Source organism: Panthera tigris, chromosome D2, assembly GCF_018350195.1.
Source record: "Panthera tigris isolate Pti1 chromosome D2, P.tigris_Pti1_mat1.1, whole genome shotgun sequence".
NCBI classification, from domain to species: Eukaryota; Metazoa; Chordata; class Mammalia; order Carnivora; family Felidae; genus Panthera; species Panthera tigris.
In genome coordinates this window covers 54,593,447-54,602,731 of record NC_056670.1, presented here as the reverse complement: position 1 = coordinate 54,602,731, position 9,285 = coordinate 54,593,447, and positions in this window count along the sequence as shown.

The following is a 9,285-nucleotide window of genomic DNA, read 5'->3' as shown; positions in this document are numbered from 1 at the left end:
TTCAGAGGATCCCCTTGTTTGAGCTTGAAGAAAGGACAAGCGTTGAGTGGAGCGGAGGTGAGAAGTCCAGTCATTCAGGTGTGAGATAATGGTAACTCAGGCCAGAGTGGTGGTGATGGAAACATAAGGGAAGAAGTTGATTGTACATGGTATTCGTCTTAGATATGAATACTGGGTTAGATTGGATATAAATTTTGCTGATAGTTTAGCAGAAACTAAATTTTGATTATTCCTTTTGGCAGTGAAATAAGAATTACTGGTTAAAAAAAAGTATATATATATATATATATATATATATATATAGTGTGTATATATATATATATATGTATATATATGTATACTATATACTATATATAAGTATACATATATATATATACTTATATATATATAGTATATATATATACTTATATATATATAAGTATATATATATATGTATACTTATATATATATAAGAGATTTTGTATATATATATATATATATATATATATATACTTATATATGGTATATATATATATATGTGTACTATATACTATATATAGTATACATATATATATATATATATATACTATATATATATACACACACACACACACACACACATACATGCTTTTAAAAAGTTATGGAGGACCACACTGGGACATAGAAGATTAGGCCCTCCTTGAAGCTTACTATATACACAGAATATGAACAACTAAAGCTCTCTCAATTGAGAAAATTGAGTCATGGACCTTTGAGACAGCCTCCAGATTGAAAAGTACCTCTATAATTTTAAGAGTAAAACTAATTTTTATAACCAAGTTTGAGATTATTTAGCTTGTTTGGATGGCCTAATGGAGCATTCTTTTGCCAATATTCTAAGTGATTTTTTTACCCCATCCCTTCTGTAACTGTACTCATCTCTAATTTAATGCATTTAATTTAAATGCAAATTTAGACATGATTCCTAAAAGATAAATACCTGTGGTAAAATTGCAGGAAAATCCCCCAGCACATTTCCTGTGATAGTGAAGGTTTGTTGCATTGGTCACTTGAGGGCAATCAGCAAGCTTTGAATTAACAGGGACACTTACTATGCTTACACATCTGAGCTTGTAAGATGTACAGTTGCTTCATCTTAAGTGGCTTAAGACATTCATAGATTACAGCACCACATTGGTAGGTATAATTAGCTAAAATTTTATTTTTGTTTCCAAAATATGGTTCAGTAGCATTCATAACCTTCACAGCACCAGCAACTGTAGGAGTAGGAGCCATGACTATAACACGCCTCTTCCAAAATGTATGGGAAATAGAAACATCTTAACCTTCAGAAAAATGAGTATGTGTGTGTGTGTGTGTGTGTGTGTGTGTACACAAGTGCATAAAAAAATCTTTTACCTGAGATTGTTCAGAAGTCTAAAAGATGGCATAGCGAAGAGAACACAAGAAAATGTATAAATATCTGGCCGCATGAAGGCGAGTACAGGAAGTAGTACAGAGGAATCTATCTCTTATGCTTTTGGCTGCAAGTAACAAACCCAAACTCAAAGATTAAACAGCAGAATTAGCTCTTACAACAGGAACTCCAAGTGCAGGGCAGGCTTCAGGGGTGGTTGCCTCTGTTCATTGGCACAGTGATGTCATCAAGGACACACAACTCTTTCTGCCATCTTTTGTGTTGTGTTGTAGGAGAAAGTGTCATTATGATGTTAACATCAAGCTGAGCAAGGTGGCTGCAGCAGCTCCAGGCATCACATCCAGAGCGACACCACTGCTTCTTCCATAATTTGCAGCATTCTGCAAACTTATCTGGCTTCTTACAAGTTTGCGCTCTCTCCTTTGAAATGATCTCTGAAACCGCTTTTGAGCTTCCCACTCTGGCATTGCCCATTGCATATTGCCAGGGTCTTCATAGCCTCTTTTGATTATGAACTAATTCTTTATACTTTGTTGGCTACTTTTGAGGACTTGCCCCCAAACCTGAAACCCTCACTCAGTTGAATTCTAGACTGAATAGATTCAATTTATAGCTTTATAAATTCCATTCTCTTCTGCAGTTGTGTAAGACTCCTGAGAAGACTTACATTAAGCCCTTTTTCCTCTTTCCTACCACCCACCACAGATCACTGATAAGGGTCCCACCCTTTATCCTGGATTTGCAAAATTGGTTCAGAGAATCTAGATCAAACGTAAATTTCTCTATCATTCCCATCTTCCCAAGCACCTTCCTTTGAAGGTGTTTTCCTTACCTGTCTCATTGTCTTAGGACTAGAATCATTATATTCCGTTGTGATTTCTCTCAGGGATTTATCTTGGTTGTTATTTGAAACTGGTATTTTAAAAAAACTTTTTTTCTTTTTAATTCTAACTCAATTGAGAGGCAAAATGAAGTGGCCTTCCCCCTCTTCTGGAAGGACTTGCAAATACAGATCACTTTGTTACTTGAATCCCTCCTTGGCTCCCTTAACAATCCTTGACTCCTGGGTATTGCTTCAGGCTTCCTGTGGAAGGAGACTCAGAGATTTTCTGTTATTCCTCAAGAACCGTCTGCTCCATCTGGCCATTCCCAGATAAAACCATTCTTCTTCCATCTCTCTCTAATTTCAGTGGCCAGGTCACAACCTTCCCCATCATCCAAATTTTACCCAAAAGGAGAAATCAGATGCCGATTTTATTGAACTTTGTCCCTACACCTCAGATTGGCTAGAATGTTACTCTTTCAACTCTGAGCAGCTAGTATGTTTCTTATGAGGAAGGACGACCACTTTAATTTAGCTGAAACTAAAGCAGACTTAATTGCCAGCAACTACATCCTGAACTTCCAACTGACTAGGTCCAGTTACCTTGATGGATCAAGTTTCCTGCAGGGACTTAGATCAAACCAACTGACTACATTTTTAGTGCAGGTAAATGTGTTTCGTTTCCCAGTTGAAGAATCCAAGTGGGTAACTTGCTGATTGGAAACTTCAGAGAAACTGAACAAGAGGGTATTCATAATTTTTATTCAGTTTAGAGAAATCCAAAGGTCCGAGTACTAAAGGCCTCATTTCTAGGATCTTTGCAACCCTTGATATAGGATAAAAGCTGGGCTTTTCCTGGCTCAAAAATGCCCTACGGCAAGGAGCCTACAAAGAAGACTTTGTTTGAGGCCACTTCCTTGTAGGATCAGAAAACCTCTGTCTGGAAAGTAACCTTTTTATCTTTGTTCTTCTCTTCCATGTGGATTTCTTATGACTGCATGGATTCATGGTGATGCTCAGCATCAGTGCTCCTCCCTGTTATTGGGTCCTGAAGATGTGGGCCCCTTTTAAAAAATTTATATATATATAAATATACATATATATATATAAATACACACACACACACACACACACACACACAAATACATACACCTGTGTAACCACCACTATAATCCAGATCTAGAACATTAGCATTACCCTAAAAGGTCTCTGGGTGCCCTTTCCCACTAAACCTCCCCAACCCAAGTCCCACCCAAGCAACCATTGAGAGTAACACCCATGAGACAAGGATCTATCAGTGTGGAATAAACCTGTCTTTCCTAGAGTTCTAAACAAATACAAGTGCAGATTTCCCCCACTATCTGAAAATAGAGCATTCTATGAAAGCTTTCGTAAGCCAAATGTTGTAAAGCAAAGAAGCATTTACCATGAATAAATATGGAAGATTGTCTGAGTGTTCCCAGACCCAAGAAGGATACATCTTGCTAATGGATGCACAATATAAATTGAGATAAAGCACAGGTGCTCACGGATCCAATTCAAAGCTGTGGCAGCTTGATGCTGAGGTGTTCGTGTAGTTCCTGGGGAGGGAGCTTGGTGGGCCACTTTCACTACTTGGGGTATGTGCTGCCTCTATAACCTACTGCAAAACAAGCACTGGATGCTACTTGCTTTTTGCCTTTTCCATCAAAGTGAATATCCTCTTTGGATTTCTTTTGGTTAGTGAAAACACGTACCGATGTAAGTCTTTCGTAAAAGCAAAGTAGTGTAACACAAACCTTCAAAAAGTGGGGAACCCATATGTAAAGCGTTCTCTTTGGAGTCTGGCTTCTTTTCTTCGGCATTACGTATCTGATATCCATCCATGTTGTTGATGTATTTGTAGTTTGTCTCTTTTTATTGCTGAGTATTATTCCACTGTATGGATATGCCACCATTGGTCTATCCCTTCACCTGTTAGTGGGCATTTGGAATGTTTCCAGTTTGGGGCTAGCTTTTGTTCGGATATATGTTTTCATTTCTTGTGGGGAAATATCTAGGAGTGGAACGGCTGGGTCATATGGTAAGTGGATCCTTAAATTTATAATAAGCTGCCAAACTGTTTTCCCAGAGTGTTTGTACCATTTTATATTTCCACCAGCAATATCTGAGAGTTCCTGTTACTCCACATTCTCACCAATATGTAGTCATTTTAATTATAGCCATTCTAGTGGGTGTGTGGTAGTGTCTCGTTGTGGTTTTCATTTGCATTTCTTCGATGACTACTGGTGCTGTAGATCTTTTTTTTTTTTTTTTTTAATTTACATCCAAATTAGTTAGCATATAGTGCAACAGTGATTTCAGGAGATTTCTTAGTGCCCCTGAACCATTTAGCCCATCCCACCTCCCACACCCCCTCCAGTAACCCTCTGTTTGTTCTCCATATTTGAGTCTCTTCTGTTTTGTCCCCCTCCCTGTTGTTATATTATTTTTGTTTCCCTTCCCTTATGTTCATCTGTTTTGTCTCTTAAAGTCCTCATGTGAGTGAAGTCATATGATATTTGTCTTTCTCTAATTTCACTTAGCATAATACCCTCTGTGGATCTTTTTTTATGTGCTTGTTGGCCATACTTACATGTTTTGTCACGTGAACAAATGCTTATGGGCACCTGATTTTACTAGGCAGTGACACTTCATCTCTGGCCCATTTGAACTTCTAGAATGGCTACCAGAGTCGCACTGTTCCTACCTAGCCACACACCCTCTTGACTCCATACCTCCTCCCTTTCTGCGGGTCACAGATCAGTACATTTCTTTTTTTTTTTTTTTTTTTTTTTTTCTTTTTTTTTTTTTTGTGAAGGGCCAGATAATAAACATTTTAGTCTTTGTAGGTCATGGCAACTTTGTCACAACTATTCAGCCCTGTCATTGTAAAAGGTGCCAGAGGCAACATGTAAGTGAATGCATGTGGCTGTGTTCCAATGACTTTACTTATAGACCCTGAAATTGCCACAAAATATTCTTTAGATTATTTTTCAACCATTTACAAAGGTAAAAATGATTCTTAGCTTGCAGACCTAAGCTTGCCAAACTCTGCTGTAGATGGTTCACAAGATTTCACTATGTCCTTAGGATGCAGTAGAATCACACAGAGAAGTTTAGAGTCCAGTTCCACAACCTACTGGTTGTGTGTCCTTGGGCATATCTCTCCCCCTCGCTTTTGAAGGAGACTTTCCAGGGGCGCAGCTGGTTAAGCATCTGGCTTCCACTCAGGTCATGATCTCACAGCGTGTGAATTTGAGCCCTCCGTCCTGCCCAGAGCCTGGAGCCTGCTTCGGATCCTGTGTCTCCCTCTCTCTCTGCCCCTCCCCGGCGAGTGCTCTGTCTCTCTCCCTCTCTCTAAAATAAATAAGCATTAAAAAAATAATAATAAAAACAAAGGAGCTTTCCGGAAGTCCCAAACAATGCTTCCACTTACATTTCATGGCTGAAACTTAGTCACGTGGCCATGCCTCAATGAAAGGAAGGCTGGGAAAGTCCTTTTCGCTTCATGACCATGCACCCAGCTAAACTTTTGGGTTCTGTTACTGAGGCTGAACGGGTTTTGAGGCAAGTAATGCAGGCTGTGCCACACACTCCTTGTCCACAGTCCTATCCAGATATTCTCTGAGGCCTAGAATAAGCTCTTGAATTAAATTAGACACTAGCCTCAGTCCCAGCTACCTCCTTAGGAGTTGTTTTGTGGAGCAATATTTTTTAAGTTACAAAGAGAAAAACAAACAAACAAACAAACAGACTTTAAAGTCCAGTGATTCTAAATACAATCAGTGAAAACTCCTGTTAGTGTTGACAAAAATGTCACCCCCCAAATCTTTAGAATATTACCATTTCAGATCTCTTGTGATGTTCTATTTTCCATTCTCTTCCAAAGTTCTAGATCAGATTATGAGGTTTCTTCTATTTCTGGTGATAACAATGCTTTGGTGAACAAAACATCAGCGTGGGCTTTTTCTACCCTGCTATTTGGTAAAAATTCAAAATAAATAGGTTTAATTATTTTAAATAATTTTTTTTTCCTCCCCTAAATGCTTGTCTCTACACCTGAGCTTTAAAAAAATTGATAGTGGTAACATTTGAGTGGAGCCTTGGTTGACCATCTCCAAAGGATTTCATGATAGACCTAATCTTATTCCAGATCTTTGACTCACTGTCTATTATTTAGACAATACTTATCTACATACATGGGAAACTCTTACAAGGTCAGAAGAGGGCATCCCAAAAATTTAGGCATACCACATCAAAAATATTTGGGTGGGGGGGCGCCTGGGTGGCTCAGTCGGTTGAGCATCCAACTTCAGCTTAGGTCATGATCTCGTGGTTTGTGAGTTCGAGCCTCATGTTGGGCTCTGTGTTGACAACTCAGAGCCTGGAGCCTGCTTCAGATTCTGTCTCCCTCTCTCCCTGCCCCTCCTTCACTCATGTTCTCTCTCTCTCTAAAAAATAAACATTAAAAAACATTTTTTTAAAATATTCGGGTGGCAATGAGGGCCTTAGATTATTTGGATTTAGAGGGTTAAAGCCTTTCTATCTGGATGAAAATTAACATGATTTTATACTGTTATGGAACAAATAGAACATGTTTTGTTTACATAATTTATATGCCATGATTTTATCATGTTTCTAACAGTTGGCAAAACTGCTTTGCTTTTGTGGGAACAGTAGGAGCACATGTTTGCCTGTTGGACTCCCGTCCTCCAAAGCTGTTTTATGCTGAAAATGTGTTCTCGCCAAAATGGAAAAACATCACCATCTTCACAAAGGCTTTATTTGAGGGTGTTATTGTTATGTTAGCCAGAGATCTCTGGGTTGTATAAGTTTGGGGTCACCTAGAGTGTCTATACTTAGAGAATGAATTGATTTATTGTGAAGTAGATGTATTACAATTTTTGAATCAATAAATTGCCATTCTGGAAAGCCTTCTGGTTCTTTACTTGCTGTTAAGTAATACATCTTTGAGCATTGAGAATGGGATCCTATTAAAAAGAAACCTGCATGAGTACTTACCAAGTCTTTCATCTAGAACTTCTTTGAAACACATAAAGAAGTCAGTCTACCTTATCTGAGATGCTTTTTATGATTTCTAAAAAGATATACAAAATATATTTTTCCCAATTGTAAAAAGTAATCCATATGTACTATAGAAAAAGAACACAAAGTTATAAAGGAGAAAATTAAAATCAACAGTCCCACTAGCCAGCAATTACTATGTTAAACCCTTTGACGAACATCCTTTAAGATGATCAAATTAAGTTAGTTGTCTTTGAACCAACTAGACTTAAAAGTGATTTTTTAAAAGTATTTTTTAAAATGTTTTTATTATTTTAGAGAGAGAGAGAGAGAAAGAGAGAGAGAGACACACACACACATAGCCTGAGTAGGGGAGGGGCAGAGAGAGAGGGAGACACAGAATCCAAAGCAGGCTCCAGGCTCTGAACTCAGCACAGAGCCTGATGTGGGGCTTGAACCCACGAACCAGGAGACCATGACTTGAGCTGAAGCCGGACACTTAACGGACTGAGCCATCCAGGCGCCCCTACCTTCAAGTGATTTGTGAATAAGGGAGGGCTTTAAGCCTCTCTATAATCCAAAGACTGTTTTTACTTAGCACCTCACTGGGAGGAATATCGGTAAAACATGAGTCTTCCTAAATGTACTAATTGCCAATACTCCAGCACATGCCCAATCCTTTCGTTATGTGTTTCTCAAAACCTTTTGGAGACCATGGTTTCTAGGATGACATATTATTTTGTGATGCCTTGATAATAGGACCAGTAGAGGATATATTTCCTTAAAGACATGAGCAATGTTTCCGTTTGGTGTGTGAAAGAAGGAAGAAAAGTGTGAAACTGGAGGGTGTAGTCCCATCATCTCAGATTATAAGAAGCCACTTCCCTGGTATCTGAAACCCACAAGGCACCTCTGCAAAAAGCAAAGACAAAATATTTGCTGAGCCACTTTCTTGCTTTCTGTGTGTTGGGATGGGGTGAAGACGTCCAGGGCAGTCATCTTTGTGTTCCCTCCAATGCCAAGCCCAAATCCTGGGGCCTAGTAGTGTAGTAGGATTTAAAGTATTAGCAATTAGGAATAATCAAGGTTAAAGAACACTTAAGGACACATTATTGACACCAGCTCCCTTCATATGCCACTTAACGATGTAAGAGATCCAGATCTTAGTCATGGTTATCACCCTTCTCAGACAGGTCGCTGGCCTAGTAGTTAATATCTAAGAATGGAGGCAGGTACGGGAACAATCCGCAGACCAATACAAGAACATGGCTGTAATTAGTGGGCACATGCCACCAAGCCCTGCACTTTTGTACTGAGGTGGTTTTCTGCGGCAAAAGAATGTCTTCTGGTGTCTTGGGAACCTTCTGGAGAAGACATGCATGTACAGAAGAGCTTGCTTCTGCATTATATGGGGCATAGTTTTTCAAAGCACAATCTCAAGACTGTCTGCATCAGAATCTCCTATAGTGCCTTCTAAAAATGCAGGCTCTTGATTCCCATTCCAGATTTACCGAATCAGAATCTTTTGGACTTGAGGTCTAGACGATTCTTAGGCAACCTGTTAACCTGTTGTTTGAGAACATGGGATTAAGCAGTGTTTCCAAGCTTTTTTTTTTTTTTTTTTCCCCTGTCACTTGGAGTTAGAAATGTTTAATAAAACAATCCTTATTTTTACTAGGGCAGTACATTCATATATTCTATTCCATTCTTTTCTATTCAGTTTGTTGACTGTGATCCATTAAGTTGATTTCATGACCCACTAATGCTGAATTAGAAAATCGGACTGGCACAAGAACAGACACTCAGATCAATGGAACAGAATAGAGAACCCAGAAATGGACCCACAAACGTATGACCAACTAATTTTTGACAAAGCCAGAAAGAATATCCACTGGAATAAAGAGTCTCTTCAGCAAGTGGTGCTGGGAAAACTGGACAGCGACATGCAGAAGAATGAACCTGGACCATGTTCTTACACCATACACAAAAATAAACTCAAAATGGATGAAAGACCTCAATG